The sequence below is a fragment of the Scyliorhinus canicula genome, chromosome 9 (assembly GCF_902713615.1).
Source record: "Scyliorhinus canicula chromosome 9, sScyCan1.1, whole genome shotgun sequence".
NCBI classification, from domain to species: domain Eukaryota; kingdom Metazoa; phylum Chordata; class Chondrichthyes; order Carcharhiniformes; family Scyliorhinidae; genus Scyliorhinus; species Scyliorhinus canicula.
In genome coordinates this window covers 147,068,937-147,088,273 of record NC_052154.1, presented here as the reverse complement: position 1 = coordinate 147,088,273, position 19,337 = coordinate 147,068,937, and positions in this window count along the sequence as shown.

The window sequence follows — 19,337 nt, the reverse complement described above, 5'->3', positions numbered from 1 at the left end:
CACAGGTCCTGGAACGATGGTGGTGCCCACGTGCTGTGGGGGAGACAAGATGCCGGTGCCTGACGATCCTGAGGACAAGATGGCGGCGCCCACGGGCCGCACGTGGCGGGAGTTGAACGAGATGGCAGCGCCCATGGGCCGCACGTGACCTGGGGAGGGGAAGATGGCGGCGCCCACTGGCCGTGCGTGGTCCATGGGGGGGAAGATGTCGGCGCCCACTGTCCATACATGGGGGAAGTCGGAGCGATAGCAGCAACTGAGCGAGCCTGGCACACCACAGCGAAGTGCCCCTTTTTGCCGCGGGCCTTGCAAAGGCTGGGCAGTGTTGGCGGGGGTGTTTTGGCTGCCCACAGAAGTAACATCTGGGGCCCCCGGCGTTGGCTGGTTGGCGCGTGGCACAGGCGTAGGGTTGGCTGAATGGGGTCCCTGATGGGGAGGCCGTCTGCGGCGTCCACGATGTGTAGGAGGGGTGGGCGGCGCGTCCGGGGGTGTAGGCCTGGATATTGCGCGAGGCAACCGTCATCGATAGCACCAGATTTTTTGTTGCCGCAAGGTCGAGTGTGGCCCCCTCTAAAAGTCGCTGGCTGATGTGATCTGACGCAATCCCTGTAACGAAAGCGTCCCGCATGAGTAAATTTGAGTGTTCCGTGGCTGTGACAGCCTGACAGTCACAGTCTCTGACCAGGGGAATTAGGGCAAGCCAGAAATCTTCTATTGACTCACCAGGGAGTTGACTACGAGTTGAGAGGACGTGCCTGGTGTAAAGCGTGTTAGTCCGCTGAGCGTAATTCTCTTTCAGTAGCGCCATGGCTTCATCGTAGGTCGGCGCGTCCTGGATAGGCGAAAAACCGCTGGAGCTCAGCCGCGTGTAGAGGATCTGGATCTTCTGGTGCAGACCTGATGTAAGCTTCGAAACAAGCTAGCCAGTGTTCAAAGTCCTTTTTGGCGTTGCTTGATTGCGGATCCGGCTGCAAGCGATCCGGCTTGATGCGGAGGTCCATCTTCTGAAAACTTTAGTGTAATAAATTGATGCACGATCAATTGCACAAAGACGAGATTTGAATACAACTGAGGCTTTGTTACACTAAGATGTATGGCCTCCTGCAGCAGCTGGCGAAATGGCTGCTCTACAGGGAGCACACATATTTATACTCCGCCTACTGGGCGGAGCCAGCAGGCAGGGACTACCCCGGTACCTGTAGTACAGGGCCTTACCATACATACCCTAATATATACAGCAGTGGTTACTACCACACCAGCTGCTCCGGCCTACAACATGTAAGTAAAAGTGGACGTTGCCACAGCAACTCGTATTCCTTGCAGCTGGTTGGTTCAGTTAGCTGGATAGTCAGGTGCCAAGAGCATAGGTTTGATCCTCGTTCTGGTTGGCGTGGATTTGGTACCTGCCTCCTTGCCTTTATGGTGCTGTAGGTTGGACCTGCCTTACGACAGAGAACTGAAAAAGAAAAAGAAATATTTTGAAGGCAAAATCTTACAGGGTTATACGGTCAAAGAGTAGAGGAGTGGGATTAATTGGAGAAATGTTTCAAGTGGCTGGTACAGGAACAATGGGCCAAATAATCTCCTGTCTGGTATTCTTCTAAAATTCTCTGTGATATTCTAGCTGTAGTTATATGACACACTTAGCTAAGTTAAACTAAAAGTGTCATTTGTATCAATGGAAAAAATTTCTGTACCCATGTAAGGGTGGATTTGAACTGTAGCTACTGATCTGAGACTGATAGCTGAAATTCAGGTTCCAGCCAGGCTGAAACCTGTTTACATTGACTGTCTGGAACTGTAATCATCATTCCCAGGGGAAAGTCGAACCCTGGCATGGGTCTCTATATGTTCAGTGCTCCCTCCCTATAGTTGGAATTTTAAATGTTTACAGAGTGTGAGCTGAAGTTCCCTGCTCTGCAAAGTAGATTAAGGTCTGATCGGGTTACAAAGTGCTGAGAGATCCAGCAAGCCCCGTGTTTTAAATCAATCTGACTCTCCACTGGATGTACACTCCAAATGGTGCCAAACGTATGCAATACGAAAGTCCATCAGTTGAGGGAGACTCTCTGCTCAGATTCAGATCCTGGAATAAAATAAGGAACCGACAAGCTGATTTAGTGATGTTGTTAGAGGTATGTTAGCCAGGAGCTTCCCTGCTCTTTTTCAAAATAAGGCCACAAAATCTCTTACATTCACCTGAAGAGGTCGGATGAGACCTTGATTTAATATCCCATCTGCAAGACAGCACCTCCAACAATACAGCTGTCCATCAGCAGAACAGAGTAAGGGTAGAATGGGAAGCAGTGGAGGGGAGCGGGGTGCTGGGAGGGTGGAAGTGGGGGAAGGTGCGAGGTTAATGCAGCAGGGGTGGGGGGGTGGGGGGGTGGGGGGCGGCACGTGGTGCAGTAGTTAGCACCTTTCCGACTTCCCCCATTTAAGTCAGGGGTGGGTAGATTGAGGCCAATCTTCACCTCCTCCCCCCTCCAACAGGCTTGTTAGGCCATTAAGCAGCCAATTGAAGGCCTCATCCTGCTGCTACTGCTATTCTATTGCATGAGAGGTGAGGGGGGAATTGTATGTATGAGACTCAGTGTACGCCCTCCTGATCTAGCACCCTTTCTCCAAGAAACACCCTCTCCCACCACCAGCGACAAGGAATGTCCCTATAGAAAGAACCTCCACTGCTATCCACCGCCACCCACCCCTCTTTTCCCCCACCGCTTTTTTTTTGTTTTATAAATTTAGAGTACCCAATTATTATTATTTTTTCCAATTAATTTAGCATGGCCAAACCACCTATCCTGCACATCTTTGGGTTGTGGGGGTGAAACCCACATAGACACGGGGAGAATATGCAAACTCAACACGGACGGTGACCCAGGGCCGGGATTCAAACCCAGGTCCTCAGTGCCGTAGTCCCAGTGCTAGCCACTGCGCCACGTGCCGCCCCCGCACCCCCCCCCTCCCCTTCTGCCTTAACCTCGGTTTAACTCCAACGCGTCTGTGTTCAGTGGCTTCCTTCATCTCTGCTGCAGTCCCAACATTGGCCACATCTCCCAGTGGCACTGGCGGAACTGAAAGGTTGCTGGTCATCTGTTTGACTAGCAACTCTTGGTGATTTCTTCACCTTGAAATCCTGACAGCACGCAGTTAACCGCCTGATTGGGGCTCCCAGAAATGGAAATGTTGGGGTTGCCACCAGCTTTACAGCCACTGGAAAGGGCCACCCCTGCAGACATTACCTGCAACCGTGGGGCAGCACGGTAGCATGGTGGTTAGCATAAATGCTTCACAGCTCCAGGGTCCCAGGTTCGATTCCCGGCTGGGTCACAGTCTGTGCGGAGTCTGCACGTCCTCCCCGTGTGTGCGTGGGTTTCCTCGGGGTGCTCCGGTTTCCTCCCACAGTCCAAAGATGTGCGGGTTAGGTGGATTGGCCATGCTAAATTGCCCGTAGTGTCCTAATAAAAGTAAGGTTGGGGGGGGTTGTTGGGTTACGGGTATAGGGTGGATACGTGGGTTTGAGTAGGGTGATCATTGCTCGGCACAACATCGAGGGCCGAAGGGCCTGTTCTGTGCTGTACTGTTCTATGTTCTATGTTCTAACCTCAAGTAAAGTATAGTGCTCAAATGTCCTGTAACCTTTGTCCATCTGGGGCTCGAGTGCTGCCAACAGTACCCTTATGAAGCGGTTGCACCTTCTCCCTGAGCCCAAGCAAGCAGAATACGAATTTTGCTGTATCTTTAAAGTGAAGGTAAAGACTTCACTACAGATGCAGGAGTCGGTTTTTTGCTGAAAATTTGCAGTTTTCAGCCAACAATGGCTGCATCATCAGTAGTGAGGGGAGAACAAGAGAGCAGCAGAACAACCAAGAAAAATAATTGAATTGTGTCTGCAAATCCTGATTATCCCAGTTTTGTCCTCAAGCTTGCAAGTACATAAATCTGAGTAAAACAGGAATTTGACATTCTGTGGGCAGGTGTCATCGCTGGGAATGGGGATTAATAGCTGAAAGTACAAAAAGCAAAGGGATTTAAAAACATTCAACTGATTTATGGATTATTAGGTTTAGACCTTTATTGTCCAGTGACATGTACACTATAGAATATAGTGCATAACTGCAGGGAAAGCTATTTTAGAGACAAAGAATGATGTTTTGCATGAACTCATTTCAGCCTCTTCGTAATCTTTGATTTAAGACAGTTACTGCTCTGGAAAGTGTTCTTCGATTTTGGACTTTAGGCATGGGACTTGGTTATTTGACAGACTATAGACATATTATAGTATCTTATTTGCACCTATTTATTGGTACTAGATCTAAACAGGTGGCAGAATAGACACATTGCTTCGAGGCATGGTTCCAACCTTTTTCTCTCTCTCCCTCTCTTGAGGGAGAGAGAGAGCCTAACACATGACTAACTGATGTCAATAGTACATCATCATCTCCATCATACATCAGCATATCCCATCTGTTAAACCTTTATATTATACCCTCAGCTAAGTATACTATCTTTCGTTCACCAAAAATCTGAAATTATGGCCAATGTTTTCTGACCGTTCCTGCCGGCAGGATCTTTGGCTCCCGTTGCCGTCAAGCCCCTGCCGCGGGTTCCCCGGCAATGGGCAGTGGGAACAATGGGAAAACCCATTGACAGCAGTGGGACTGGAAGATGCCGTTGCCGGCCAATGGCGGGCTGCAAAACATGCTGCGGGTAGAGGGGTGTAAATCCCACCGTATATCTTTAACTATTTACACATTTCCGTGACTCCATTGTTACTACTGCAGATTCTAGCCAACCCCAACTCCTACTCTTCCCCTTCCCAACTTGCAGTGCTGGGAGGTACAATCTCCCTCAGTATTTTAAGCCCTTGGGGACAATGGCTTAGAAGAACTTTTGACTGCATCTGGTAGGACTTTATCATCTGCAGAACAGGACAGCAATTTAGCTCCATTGCTATCGCCATTACTGGAAAACAGAGTGCAGGTTTCAGGATGACTGAACTGTGAGGACAATTTGATTTGCAGAGAAGACTGAAGAGAATGGACCCTTGGGCTTTCTGGGAACCTCCAAAGAACTTAGGACACTGCGGAACTTGTTGCTCCCTCGAAGCACCCAGGGAAGCTAGCCATACCATCCATTTCTGCATAAAAGACAGTAAAGGCATTGAAGATCTGAGATTTCAGTGAACGTAGAACTTAGATGACAAAGAAAAAAATGGCCAAGAGAGGGAGAGAAAGAGAAAGGTTGTAATCATGCCTGGGAGCAATGGGTCTATTCTGCCACCTGTCAGGCTGTCAGGAAAAGAAGAAAGAGTTACCAATGGTATTTTGGGAAGATTGTCCACTTCCTGTCAGCAGTGCGAAAGGAGCCAAACCTCTCACTGGATGATATTGGCCCACTCTGAGCAATGGGAAGAATTGCTGAGAAAAGGGAGACAAGTCAGGATCAGCTGCTATAATGAGATGAATCTCCTGTCGACCCTTAACTCCGGGAAAAGATTGCTGTACAGGATTCTGCAGCTTCAGAAGTGCTAAAGATTCTGCTGCACCTTCGCTGCTGGCCTCCAGTCCTGGAGAAATGAAGACTTTCAGCTGAGTGGCAATTGACCTTAAGAATAAAACAGGATAAGGTAGGGAATACATTGGTAGATTCAGTGGAACTACGAACCAAGTGCTGCTCAGCCACTAAAAACCCAGCTGACTCCTCTAAAAAGACAATAGAGACTTCATAAGGTGCATCCATCAACTGAGACCAAAGCATCCTCCAAGACCTCAACCTCCAAAGGATCACTCAGTGATGTAAGGGATTCTTCCTGATCGCTTTCTAGGAAGATCCAATTCATGTCCAGCAGATCTTCTTGGGCATGATCACCGTCTGCTGCCGTTCCTTCAGTACCTGCCATTTCTGGCCTTGCTTTGTGAAGAATTGAGAGATTCATAACTTTAATCTCTGCCTGGGGTCCGTGGATGGTGTCTCTAAAATAAAGGAACTTACTGTTGTGTGTATAAATGTTTGCAGCTTCTGAAGGCTGAAAGTCCACTGCTTCTAAATAAACAGATAAAGATTGTTGCATGAAAGATGCAATAATAATAATAATAATCTTTATTGTCACAAGTAGGCTTACATTAACACTGCAATGAAGTTACTGTGGAAAGCCCCTAGTCGCCATATTCCGGCGCCTGTTCGGGTAGACAGAGGGAGAGCTCAGAATGTCCAAACTACCTAACAGCACGTCTTTCGGGACTGTAGGAGGAAACCGGAGGACCCGGAGGAAACCCACACAGACACACCGAGAACGTGCAGGCTCCACACAGACAGTGACCCAAGCCGGGAATCAAACCTGGGACCCTAGAACTGTGAAGCAATAGTGCTAGCCACTGTGTTACCGTGCTTTTGGCACCAAATCACAGAGCAATGTTGCTTCCATTTTCTGGCTGCTGGCTAGTGAGACAAGTGAACTGTGAAAACTGATAGTTTTCTTAAAAGTACGAGAAGACCAGACACTCAAATAGGCAGTTTTCCATTGGACAGGATCTCACAACAGAATCTGCTGGAGAGAGCTGCACAAGAGAGTCCAGGGCAGGACAGAGTAGTGCTAGTATTAACTCTATACAGTGTTCCAGGGCATCTGATTTACAGCTGTGGTAAAATGGCCAACGGACTGAATATTTTTTTTTTGGAAATGTTTTTTATTGAGTTTTCATATTTTATATCCAACAAATTACAAATTATTAGAAAAAAAAAGAAAAAAAAACACACAAAAATTAACATGTATATTTACAGGCAAGCATCTTCATAATAACAACTGTGGCCGCCCCCTTTAACCGGCATACATATTTTACATTCCCCAATATGGCCGAGGCACATGTTTATAGGCATTTATTTACAATTTGGTTTTGGGCCTTAGCTTGCCATCAGACTGTCGCTTGCGGCTTTGTCCTTTTTTTTTGGAATAATTTTTATTCAAGTTTTCAACGGCAGATTATATCACAACAGAGAAAAACAGTAACCCCTCCCCTCCAATGCAAAAACAATAAATTAACAAGAAAAAGAAATAAGCATAAAACCATGAGAACAAACCCCCATAACAAACCCGTAGTCCCCCCCCCCCCCACCCCCCCCGGCTACCTTCCCCCGATTCCCGTCCATTTTCCCCTGATTCTTGGCCACCCGACTATTCTTCCTCTTGTTCATTGGGCACAAACAGGTCCCGGAACAATTGCATGAATGGCTCCCACGTTCTGTGGAAGCCGTCGTCTGACCCTCGGATGGCGAATTTGATTTTCTCCATTTGGAGAGATTCCGATAGGTCGGACAGCCAGTCTGCAGCTCTGGGTGGTGCTGCTGACCGCCAGCCAAACAGGATTCTACGGCGGGCGATCAGGGAGGCAAAGGCAAGGGCGTCCGCCCTCCTCCCCAGGAATAGATCTGGCTGGTCTGAAACCCCGAAGTCCGCCACTATCGGGCATGGCTCCACCCTCACCCCCACCACTTTGGACATAGCCTCGAAGAAGGCTGTCCAGTACTCCACAAGTCTGGGGCAAGACCAGAACATGTGGGCGTGGTTGGCCGGGCCTCTTTGGCACCGTTCACATCTGTCCTCCACCTCCGGGAAGAACCTACTCATATGGTTTCTTGTCAAGTGGGCTCTATGTACCACTTTTAGTTGCGTCAGGCTGAGCCTTGCGCACATGGAGGTGGAGTTGACCCTATGCAGTGCTTCGCTCCAGAGTCCCCACCCTATCTCAATCCCCAGGTCATCCTCCCATTTCTTTCTTGTTGCGTCCAGTATGGTGTCAGCCCTTTCTACCAGTCGGTCATACATGTCGCTACAGTTCCCTTTATCTAGGATACTTGCGTCCAGTAGGTCTTCCAGTAGTGTCTGTCGTGACGGTTGTGGGTACGTCCTTGTCTCCTTCTGTAAGAAGTTTTTGAGCTGCAGATAACGTAGCCCGTTCCCCCTGGCTAGCCGAAATTTCTCTGTCAGTTCGTCCAGTGTTGCGATCCTGCCGTCCGTGTATAGGTCCCTGACTGTCAGTGTCCCTCCGTCCTGCCCCCACCTTTTGAAGGTGGCGTCAGTCCGTGCTGGTGTGAACCTATGGTTGTTGCAGATGGGAGCTTTGTCAGACATTTTGGTCAGGCCAAATTGCTGCCTTGGTTGGTTCCAGGATTGGAAGGTGGCTGTCACCACTGGGCTGCTGGAGTGTTTTTTGGGTGGGAATGGGAGTGCTACCGTGGCGAAGGCCCGGAGGGAGGTCCCCATGCAGGAGGCCTCCTCCGCACGCACCCACTCGGCTTCTGGCTCCTGGATCCATCCCCTTACTCGCTCGGCTGTTGCCGCCCAGTGGTAGAATTGTAGGTTTGGGAGGGCTAACCCCCCCCCCCCCTGGATTTTGTTTTTTGTAGGACCTTCTTTGGGATCCTAGCATTTTTACCCCCCCCCCATATGAATGCCATGATTAGTTTGTCCAGCGCTTTGAAAAAGGCCTTGGGGATGTAGATCGGAATGGATCTAAACAGGAAGAGGAACCTGGGCAGTACGTTCATTTTGATCATCTGGACTCTCCCCGCGAGGGAAAGTTGGAGTGTGTTCCATCTTTGCAGGTCCTTTTTTACTTCCTCCGTCAGACTGGTGAGGTTCCATTTGTGGATCCCTTTCCAGTCATGGGCTATTTGGATCCCCAGGTAGTGGAATTTGTGTCGGACTTGTTTGAACGGCAGCCCCTTTAGTGCTGCCCACCCCCCTTGCGGGTGTACTGGGAAGATCTTGCTTTTGCTCATGTTGAGTTTGTAGCCCGAGAAGGTTCCAAACTCTTTAAGGAGCGCAATGATTCCGTCCATGCTGCTCTGTGGGCCCGAGATATAGAGGAGCAGGTCATCTGCATAGAGTGAGACTCTGTGCTCTCTGCCTTCCCTTCGGATCCCCCTCCAATTTTTTGCTGTCCTGAGCGCGATTGCTAGCGGTTCGATCGCTAGGGCGAACAGCAGCGGGGACAGTGGGCATCCTTGTCTGGTGCCCCTGTGCAGCTGGAAGTATTGGGAGTTGGTATTGTTGGTCCGTACGCTCGCCATGGGAGCGTTGTATAGGAGCTTTACCCAAGCGGTGAACCCTGTTCCAAGCCCGAACCGCTCCAGTTCCTCTATGAGGTATTTCCATTCGACTCTGTCGAAGGCCTTTTCTGCGTCCAGGGAGACGATCACCTCTTGTGTTCTCTCCCCGGAGGGGGTCATTATCACGTTCAGCAGGCGCCTGATGTTCGCGGTAAGCTGTCTACCTTTGATGAAGCCCGTCTGGTCCTCTGTGACCACCTCAGGTACACAGTCTTCTAGCCTTTTGGCTAGGATTGTGGCCAGTATTTTGGCGTCTGCGTTCAGCAGAGAGATGGGTCTGTATGACCCACATTCCGTTGGGTCTTTGTCTTTCTTAGGTATCAGCGAGATTGAGGCCTGTGCTAACGTGGGTGGCAGTGTGCCCCTAGCTAGCGAGTCTGTGAACATCTCCCGCAGGTGCGGGGCCAGCGCTGTCGCGGATTTTTGTAGATGTCCGCCGGGAATCCGTCCGGTCCCGGCACCTTCCCCGTCTGCATGGAGCTAATGCTGTCCATGATCTCTCCCAGTGCTAGTGGTGCTTTCAGGTCCCGTTTTCTGCCCTCTCCCACGACTTTTATGTCCAGTCCATCAAAGAACCAGTTGATCCCAGTCTTCCCCGTTGGGGGCTCTGAGGTGTACAGCTCTTGTTAGAAGGCTATGAAGGTTTTGTTAATCCTCTCTGGTTCTGTTTCCAACGTGCCTCCGGTACCCCTGATTTGCGCAATTTCTCTGGTGGCTGCCTGCTTTCTCAGCCGGTGTGCCAACAGGCGGCTGGCTTTGTCTCCGTGTTCGTACAGGGTCCCGTGTGCCTGGCGGAGTTGGTGCACTGCTTTCCTGGTGGAGAGCAGGTCAAAGTTCCTTTGTAGTTCTTTCCTCTCTGCCAGGAGCTCTACGGTCGGGGCCTCGGAGTATTTACGGTCTACCTCCAGTATGGAGTCGACCAGCTTCTGCCTAGCCACCCTTTCCTCCCTATCTCTTTGCGCTTTGAAAGCGATGATTTCCCCTCTTAGTACGGCCTTTAGCGCTTCCCAGAACGTGGAGGGTGAGACCTCCCCATTTTGGTTGTTCTCCGTGTACTCTGCTATGGCCCGCGCTATCCTTTCGCTGAAGGCCTTGTCAGCTAGTAAGGCACCGTCCAACCCCCATGTGGGGCGCTGGGCCCTTCCCGTCTCTAGCCGCACGTCCATGTAGTGTGGAGCGTGGTCTGATATCACAATTGCGGAGTATTCCACTTTGTTTATCCCTGGAAGCACCGTTTTCCCCACCACAAAGAAGTCAATTCTGGTGTATACGTTGTGTACTGGGGAGAAGAAGGAGAATTCCTTCTCCTCCGGGTGGGCGGACCTCCAGGGATCCACCGCTCCCATCTGCTCCATAAAGTGACTGAGTTCCCTTGCCATGCTTGAGTTTTTCCCCGTTTTGGGGTTTGATCTGTCCGTCTTTGGATCCTGTACACAGTTGAAGTCCCCCCCCATGATTAGTCGATGCGTCGCTATGTCTGGGATTTCTGCCATGGTCTTCTTGATGAAGCTCGTGTCGTCCCAGTTGGGCGCGTACAGGTTGACTAGAACTACCGGTGCCCCATCCAGGGCCCCGCTGACCATGACATACCGCCCCCCTGGGTCTGTAACCGTCTTTGTCGCCCTAAACATTGTCCTCTTGCCGATCAGGATCGCCACCCCCCTGGCCCTTGTCCCATAGCAGGAATGGTAGGTTTGTCCCACCCAGCGCTTTCTTACCCGCAGTTGGTCTGAATATTAAATTAAACCATAGTCATAACGACAGACAGGCCTGATGGGAATTCGAACAACCAAGTTCGAATATACTGGACAGAGACAGACAGCCAGGGCAAAACAAGGCATTGGAAGATAATCGATCCCATTCAATTGGATCAATTCTTGTGGATTACCCAGATGAAGCTAGACTTCCTGGCACCCAAATTTCCCACTACTTCCGTATATGGGAAAAGGTTACCTATGGACATGCAATGCGCCTGAAGATGGACTCCTGGCGGTTAAGTTTGTGGCAGCGGTTTGGACCTGCAGCTCGATCAGTTCATTTTCATGGGTAGTATTTAAGAATCTTAAAGGCACACTATAATTGGGATAATTTAAGGGATAACTGTTTTATTGTGTTTGAAAATAAACTTGGGTTTGAATTGGGAACTTGTGTTTGTCCTTTCTTCATCTCGTAAATAAGGGCACCTTATTGAATAGTAAACTGATTGAAGTGTCTGAAGTTTTACAGACAACTCAGCCGACAAAGAAGAAACTTAACTCGGGAACAAAAAGGTAAAAAGATGATTTCTTGAGGCATGGATTTGTCAGTTGTGCCAATGCAAATAAGGATGCAAAGCCTATTTGTATTATATGCAGGAAAGTACTGGCAAATGAGAGGAGAAGTTTCAGCTTTTTAAAGGTAAGTGGTAGGTGAAAAATTCCTTTTGTGGTTGAGAATTGTAGCCACCGAAGCTGGCCACTTCCTGACATAAAATGGAACATTGAGTTGCATGCAGGGAAAATTGGACAATGTCAGAGAGGCAAGCAGATTGCAGAACCTCTCTGTGGATTCTGTCTGTGAAGAAACCAGACAGCACAGAAACTAGCAAGCTGTGCATATTAATTGAGCGATTCCCGGTGATTCCCGGGCACAATGGACACAATTAAGAATAACAAAGGCCAAGCTAGACTCTTCGGCGCCAGCAGAAGTCCCGGACAATAAGATACAAACAGCCCCAAGAACCGGCCAGTGATTGAGAAACAGCCCCAGTATTGGGGAATTCAAACCAATCGATTGGTATGAGGTCCAATCGATTGCAAGTTTATAGAGGGTCCGCCCAGATGGGCGCGAAACCCAAAACAGTATAAGACAGACACCCCGACCCCAGCTCTCTCTCTTAGCCGGCCTCTCTCTCTTAGCCGGCCCTCCCAGCAGAACACCTTTGCAGCAGCTCTCCAAGAATTTTAACATGAGAAGGAGAGGCCTGGCCAATTGCTACACCGACAAGTAAGTGTCATACAACGCACGCTACGAGAGTAGACACTCCTGACCCCTTTAGCCCGCACCAACTAGAAGCCTGCGGATCCAGGACAAAGCAAGAGGCCATTGTTCCATGATCCGGCAGTTCCCTTATTCCAGATAAATATTGGCCTAGTAGTGGTAGGAACAGTTTAGTCTTAGTATTATGTGCATGAGTAGTAAATAACTGTGTAATAATAAACGTGTCTTGTTTGAACTTACTAACTGGTGTATTGAGTCATTGATCTGAACTTGAACTTGAACCTCGTGGCAGTATCATAAGGATACCTGGCGACTCTAGAGCTAAGGAATAAAACAGAGCCAATTGAGTGTTAAGCACACTCACCCAGAACGAGCAACAGAACCCCGAAGCAGTTATTAACTTAGAGCTGACTCCAAATTAAAAGACTATGCTGCTGTAGCTGACCTGTAATACTACGTTAAAACACGTCAAAATCCTAGGAGGCTATCAGCATTCTGGTGTAGCATCTCCTCGGAGTACAGAGTGCTGAGTAAAACAAGAATTTTGTTACTTTTGCCCTTCACAGCAACCTACATGTGCAAAATTGGATTTTCCAATTTCATAAAGGTGAAGACAGCTCAAAAGAACTGGCTGAAATCGGCACCTGATATGCACATTGTCCTCCCCTCCTTTAAAACTGATTCAAGTGATATTGTGAGGACCAAACAGGCTCCCCTTTCTCAATAAAGGTAAGTGAACTTGGCACAAAGGTCGGCCGGCGTGGATCCCGAAGGTCGGCCGGTTGACAAAAGTTTGAAAAACACTGATCTACATCATGCATGAGCATATCCCATCTGTTGACCCTTTCTATAACTGATATAGCACCCCTCAACCTTTATTTACAATCTTCCTGTTAAATGTTTTGCATTTGAATTATCTCCAGTTTGTATGCTTAAATTGATATGGATCTAAGACAATGTGGAATCTTATCATTTTTTTCAAAATGTCAGGCTCAGACTGAAAACTGCTGTGTGGCTCTCCAGCTGCACTAGTTTCCTCTCAAGATCTTGAGCCACATTAAAGAAAAAAAATGAGTGGGCATGGTTTATGCCATTACTCTGGCGTGGTGGCTCCATGGACGTTGGGGTTCCATCTTTAAAGTGCTCCCTGGTCAGAACAGAAATGTTAATCCATATTCCCTCCCCACCACAGATGTATTGAGGGCTCCCCCATCCGACAATGATCAGGACCTTTCCCCCCTGCCCCCCCCCCCCCCCCCCCGGACAATCATCAGGGGCTTCCCCCCTTCTCCCCATTACCACCACTGCAGATGTATTGATGGTGTTCTGGAGCCAGGTTCCGATCCGGTCCCCTGTTGGCGGCGAGGATCGTGACACGTGCTAGCGGGAGGATGCAAATAGATTAAATTGACCCATTTGCATCCTATTAATGGGTGGGGCACCGTATTCTCCATGCCTCCATGATCATCCAATCCTCTGGGGCGGGATTCACATGGGAGTGGATTGATGGAGGTATTTATCAGCATGGCCCTGGCGCGTAGGCCTCACGGTGGGTCAAGGGTGGTTCAAGAGTGTCAGTCTTTAATGTGGATGCCCTCAAGGTCCATCGGAGGGCCCCCTCCCCTGCACAATGCAAATACTTCTCACCCACCGCCGTCAGACACCCCGCCAGATCTCCCCCACCAGACCTCCAAATCACTTAATCGAATTTCCTCTTTTCTTCTGAAAAAAGCACTTTGCTGCTTTTGATGTGGTCGAGAGCTATCAGTCATAGTTAGATGTTTATAAACAGTGCAGGTAGGAAATGGAATGACACAATCCAGACTGGAGAAGGTGGGGGGGGGGGGGGGCAGCCACCGGACCTCGCTATCGGGCCGCCCACTCAAAACAGCGGTCCAATTGCAGGATTCGCAACAGAATCCTTTGCAAACCCTCCATTGCATAACATTACGCGGGAAGGGATAGTAATTGCATCTGAATGCCGCTCCCAGCATGAGCACGAATCAGACGTGATTCATCTTTGACAGGAGAACATAGAGCTGGATTTTTTGTTTGGGAGACTATGATCAATTTGGGAGACAAAAAGGATTTTCCTTTGCCCGACGTTGAAATTGTATCCGCCGATTGTGCAGAGAATCCCCGTTGCGACCGAATCGGGGTTGGTGGCATTTTTAGAATGCTCCATACCCTCCAAATTGGTGTCATCTAGGAGCGCGCCACCCCCAATGCTCTGCCCCCAATGGGCCGAGTTCCTGACCGTGCGGATCACATGTGGTTTGAGTTTTCGTAAACCCGACGTGGTGGCTACGGACTGTGTCCAGTGCCACCACAGTCAGGGTTGTGGAGCTGTGATACTGGCGGGCGGGGGGGGGGGGGGGGGGGGGGGGGGGAAGAGGGGGGGGGGGGCTTCAGAGAGGGTTGGGGGACTGGTGGTGGTGGTGGTGGGGAGTCCGGGTGTGGCGAGGAGGGGTCCAGGGGATACTATTTGGCTGCTGGGTCCGTCTGCAGGTCATCGCCATGTGCATGCGCGACCACGGACCTGGCAATTCCCCGGCCGTTTATGTCGCATATGCCTGGAATTTTACCCGTCGCCGCTGCTAGACCCCACCGGGCGGAGCTTCAATGCGGGGGCGCCGCCGACTTTTCCATTGTAAAACTAGACACTTCTTCCAGACATAGCCTCAAAATCGGAGAATCCAGCCCTATGTTCCCCCACCAGACCTGAATTACGATCCCCTTTGGGTTCATTGTAAAGCCGGATGCAATTCAAATTTATGCATGGCGTGGAATACGAATATTCCCAGGAAGCCCACTATCAGGCCGCCATCTTGAGTGGGTGGCCCAATAGTGAGGTCCTGCAGCTGGCCACACACCCCCGCACTGCTAATCGGCCCCAAGACTCTCCCACTGCAAATCAGCCCCAACCTCCTGCCCCCACCGCACAGCAGTCCCCCACCCCAGCATTACCTGGGTGCCCCCCCACCTCCAAGTATGGGGGTGACCTGACCCACTCTCCACAGGGACCCCTGTAATAGGGACCCCGCAAAGGGTGCTACCCTGCTACTGTCCGAGTGTTTGGGTGCCACGACCCAGAAATGAACAAAGTCCTGTTTAATAGTGGCACCATTCTTGGTGCTGCCAGCGCTGGGAAACATCCGTCTAAACGCACCCGATACTCATTTCCATTAAATCGCGCCCAGAGTATCAATCAGATTCATCTTTACTGATCCAAACTCAGTCTCCCTTTGCTGTCTAAGAATCAATTTCATAATGGAAAGAAATCCCACCTCACCCAATGCAATTAATGGAATTACTGTTCCACAAATTAATGCAGGTGAAACAAGCCCAGGTTCCACCTTAAATTACCTTTAAAAATGAATACCAAACAAAATGTTAAGTGATGTCAAAGTGCAGGCGTATGTTACATTACCATAAACTACAGAATAGTATATATCAGGGGTGGGCAAACTACGGCCCGCGGGCCGCATGCGGCCCGCCAAAGGTATTTCTGCGGCCCACCAAGTCATTAAAAAAAAATAAAAAAAATAAAAAAATTTTTTTAAATTTTTTTTTTTAAAAATTTTTTTTCAGGTTAATGGGGGGGGGGCTGTTGGGTTACTTACTGGTATAGGGTGGATACGTTGACTTGAGTAGGGTGATCATTGCTCGGCACAACGTCGAGGGCCGAAGGGCCTGTTCTGTGCTGTACTGTTCTATGTTCTATATGAGGCGCCCAGAATCATAACCGGGTGAAGTAATTATTTTACTTAATATACTATGCGGCCCTTTGTGAATTGTGAATTTCTGAATGTGGCCCTTGCACGGAAAAGTTTGCCCACCCCTGGTATATATAAGTTGCTACATTTTCAGCACCAAGCTCATATTTAGCCCGAAGCAGTTTTAACAAAAGATGGATTGTTTTTTTTCCAGACTTGCATTCAATTAAACATTCCCAGTGGGAAATGCTTGCAAAACGACACAAAATATTCCTACAAACATTGAGCTTTAAAGAATGCAAAAGGCTAATTGCTCTCAGCACTGTCAGTGTACCGATATGGCAAGTCCGTCTCTGCCATTTTAATGATGATGTCAAACCTTTTAAGATATGAATGATGTAAACAGTGTGCAACATCAGAAAGGGGAATGTAACAGGCGCTCAAACTGAACAGAATGAAAGTTCACATCCAATACCGACACTTTGCACTCTGCTTCTGCCCTGTAGCCAAATGAGCAGAGAATAGTTGCATACAAATTATTTGCAGTCACTCAGCGCGTACAGTCTCTAGATGTGATTGACAGGGGAATTGCCCAATCGTCTCATTATACCCAGTGGCCAGGAATAGTTGTGCCACCATGTACAGCCTTGTGTAATGTGCATTGATGCCACTGTGACAGTCAATGAATTAGAACAGGGATGGGGCTTACTTCAGGATTCATAGCGAATAGTATATCATACATAAAATCAAGTCTATTTGTAAATAGGTTCGTCAAACTGCAGCAAATATAAATCATGACTGAAATTGCAACTACTGCTCCCAATAGAATTGGTTGTTTCTTCAGCAAAATACAGTGAGTGGACGATAGTTATATACAAGCGATCTATGAAAGATAAATCAGTGTTGGATTCTCCTATTGGCTGAGGAAAGTGGGACAGGATTTTCCGTTGCCTGACATCGATATCGTAATCGGCGATCGGGCAGAGAATCCCTTCCGACGCCCAAATCGGGGGCGGCGCCAATTTGATGCTGGTTTTCGATTCTCCGTCCCCTCCGAAATAGCATAATTGTGTCACGCGTCGCATGCCGTTGGAATGGCGTTGGCAAGTCATGGGAAGGCCCTCCGTCAATGCTCCGTCCCGATGGGCTGAGTTGCCGACCGCGCAGTTGACGTGTGCTCTGAGCGGTCGGGAACCCAACGTAGCGGCCGCAGACTGTGTCCAGCGGTGCCTCAGTCGGCTGGGAGCTGTGCTGCTGGCAGAGGGGGCTTCCGCAAGGCCTAGGGGGGACTGGTGGGGGTGGCCAGGGTGTGTCCCGTGGGGCCGCATTTGGCAGGTCGGGTCCGTGCACAGCCGGCGCCATGTTGTACGACGCGACTGCTGTAGGTTGTCGCCGTGCACATGCACGGCCACGGATCCGGCCATTCTCCAGCTGATTTTGGCGCGGGAACCAGGGGTTTTACACGGTGTGCTGCTAGCCCCTAACCGGTCCCAGAATCGGTGAGGGTTCGGCGACGATTTTGTCATCGTAAAATGCCACAGTTCCCACACCGGCATCGGCACTTTGCTGAAGAAATGGAGAATCCAGCCCGTGGTGTTAGTATATGATGCCATTTTGAAGCCTGGTAGCTGAGGCATCCATCTGATAGGCCCTCATGACGTGATGTTATAGAACTGGGGTGGCGCATGCAGCTCTTTTACACATATAGTGCAGCTCCTGATGGTGTGGATTCAGTAACAGAAGCAAGGACATTTCTCTGCCTGACACTACTGAGAGACAAATTGCAGGATTCTCTTTAAGTTTCATACCTGAGGTGAATTGTTCTAATCACTTCAGTCAAATCTGATGTTTCAGACAAGCTTTCTGAACATTCAAATGCCTATAAACTCGGCCATTCTTGGTTTCATATGAACAAAAACAAAAAAAAAGCTGGACATGCGATGTCAGGCATACAAGATCATAGATCACAATCTTCAGCCAGAAGTGCTGAGAAGATTCTGGATGATCCATCTCAGCCTCCTGCTAAAATCCCCAGCATCAAAGGTGTAGGATGGGATTCTCCATCCGGCGACGCCGGAATCGCGAATTGTGGTCGGGCGGAGAATCGGGCTTGAGCCGAAAATTGAGGCCCACCGAAGTGCCATGCCAGCATTGAAGCGTTCCATGTCCCACGCCGGCATGGGCATGCAAAATGTACAGTACTATGTTATTCTCTAAGTCTGAATAAAGATTGTAGACTTCCAGTTAACACAAATACTTTATTCAGTAGGTTCGTTCTGTCTCCAGAGCTCAACCAGACGTAATACAGTCAAGAGGCAAAACAAGAGAAGCTAAGGTAAGCTGCCTATGCTGAGCTGTCTCTGTGTGCTGCTGCTCACTAGCCCTGTGCTTCTAAAAGAGGCGGATTATCCATTGGGTCGGACCCTTTATACCCGCCTCTGATACTGCCCTTTAGTGATGCTGTGGCTGTTACATCTGAGCTGTAGTCCCTGGTGTATGTGCAGATGTACAGATCACTACAAGTACTTTTTTTAAAATTTAGAGTACCCAATTCATTTTTTTTTCGAATTAAGGGGCAATTTAGCGTGCCCAATCCACCTACAGTGCACATCTTTGGGTTGTTGGGGTGAAACCCCACACGGACAGTGCCCAGAGCTGGATCAAACCTAAAATGTACAGTACTATTAATGTCATTAATAACAGGTCCGATCCGCCATTTCCAAATTCCCGCGCTGCCCACCTCCGCCAGGCGGAAGTAACGCCAGCGCGGTTCACTTGTGGTATTTTAAAATGGGGACCGGGTGCCTGCTGAAGGAGAGGAAGGAGGTAAGAAAAGTTAGAAAAGTTTCCAAAGGTGCAATGGTGGCTGCCATTTGTGCCTCTGGCAGGGGGAGTGAGGGCGGGGTGGCATCTGCCAGAGCTGGAGGGAGTAGCGGGGGGTGACCAGGAGATGGACAGTGGGTTTGGGGTGTCTCCCATCCACCGTACCCCCTCCTCCCGAGGGTGGGGTGTCTGGAAATGGATCACCATTGCCATGGCCTGCAAGTACAGATTGCCCACTGTGTCCCATAAATCTGCAGAGCACCTTCCATATGGGTGCCAAGGCACAACCTGAACAGTGGATGCATACACCGTGGCCTTTGCCACCCTCCCTGGCACGGTGCCCCACCTGTGATATTATCGGCTAGCCCACCTCGCTGGACCATTAGTCACCAAGGCCTGCCTGCCTACTGCGTCCCTGCCCCGATCCATCCTGTCCCTGAATAGGTACGCACAGCCCCTGCATTGCACACAGGACCCACAGCACACCACAGCTATGATCCCAACAGGTGCCCACCACCCTTGCCCAGCGCCATCCATGGACACTGTCCACACGCATGCCACCAAACATGGTGCCCGTCGGTGGCACCCGGTGGTCCCCCACCCCACCACACAACCAGGTGCCACCCTGCTGGTGGAGTATCACATGATTCACCCAAGGAGGACACCTGCAATAGATGCCACAGGAGGGCAAAGAACAGGGGACTC